The sequence below is a fragment of the Austrofundulus limnaeus genome, unplaced genomic scaffold, assembly GCF_001266775.1.
Source record: "Austrofundulus limnaeus strain Quisiro unplaced genomic scaffold, Austrofundulus_limnaeus-1.0 Scaffold506, whole genome shotgun sequence".
In the NCBI taxonomy this organism is placed as follows: domain Eukaryota; kingdom Metazoa; phylum Chordata; class Actinopteri; order Cyprinodontiformes; family Rivulidae; genus Austrofundulus; species Austrofundulus limnaeus.
Window position 1 is genome coordinate 24373 of NW_013952908.1, and position 939 is coordinate 25311.

Below are 939 nucleotides of genomic sequence, written 5' to 3' on the forward strand. Positions count from 1 at the left end.
ACCTGATAGAGTCCTGATGTAGACCTGATAGAGTCCTGATTTAGACCTGATGTAGACCTGATAGAGTCCTGATTTAGACCTGATGTAGACCTGATAGAGTCCTGATTTAGACCTGATGTAGACCTGATAGAGTCCTGATTTAGACCTGATGTAGACCTGATAGAGTCCTGATTTAGACCTGATAAAGTCCTGATTTAGACCTGATGTAGACCTGATAGAGTCCTGATTTAGACCTGATGTAGACGTGATAAAGTCCTGATTTAGACCTGATAAAGTCCTGACCTGATGTAGATCTGATGTAGACCTGATGTAGTCGTGATTTAGACCTGATAAAGTCCTGATTTAGATCTGATACAGTCCTGACCTGATTTAGACCTGATTTAGACCTGATAAAGTCCTGATTTAGACCTGATAGAGTCCTGATTTAGACCTGATAGAGTCCTGATTTAGACCTGATGTAGACGTGATAAAGTCCTGATTTAGACCTGATAGAGTCCTGATTTAGACCTGATAGAGTCCTGATTTAGACCTGATGTAGACGTGATAAAGTCTTGATTTAGACCTGATAAAGTCCTGACCTGATGTAGATCGGATGTAGACCTGATGTAGTCGTGATTTAGACCTGATAAAGTCCAGATTTAGACCTGATGTAGACCTGATAAAGTCCTAATGTTGTCCTGATTTAGACCTAATAAAGTCCTGACCTGATGTAGACCTGATGTAGACCTGATAGAGTCCTGATGTAGACCTGGTAAAGTCCTGATGAAGTCCTGATTTAGACCTGATAGAGTCCTGATGTAGACCTGATAGAGTCCTGATGTAGACCTGGTAAAGTCCTGATGAAGTCCTGATTTAGACCTGATGTAGACCTGATGTAGACCTGATAGAGTCCTGATGTAGACCTGGTAAAGTCCTGATGAAGTCCTGATGTAGACCTGA

General features: G+C 41.5%; 1 protein-coding gene and 1 long non-coding RNA gene across 3 annotated transcripts in view; both read right to left on the bottom strand.

Annotated features, from left to right (window-relative positions):
* The window catches only part of LOC106530285 (uncharacterized), a 2054-nt gene extending 1514 nt beyond the window's left edge, over nt 1-540 (bottom strand). The window contains exons 1-2 of one of the 2 annotated variants that reach the window (XR_001311757.1): nt 530-540; nt 3-178 (exon numbers count right to left, since the gene is read on the bottom strand). This is a non-coding gene — a long non-coding RNA (uncharacterized LOC106530285). Of the gene's footprint in view, nt 1-2; nt 306-529 lie in introns of those variants that run through there. The other variant, XR_001311756.1, reaches the window with a different exon arrangement.
* LOC106530281 (transcription factor COE1) overlaps nt 1-939 on the bottom strand; it is a gene marked incomplete at its 3' end in the record, with an annotated part of 92051 nt that overhangs the window by 14859 nt on the left and 76253 nt on the right.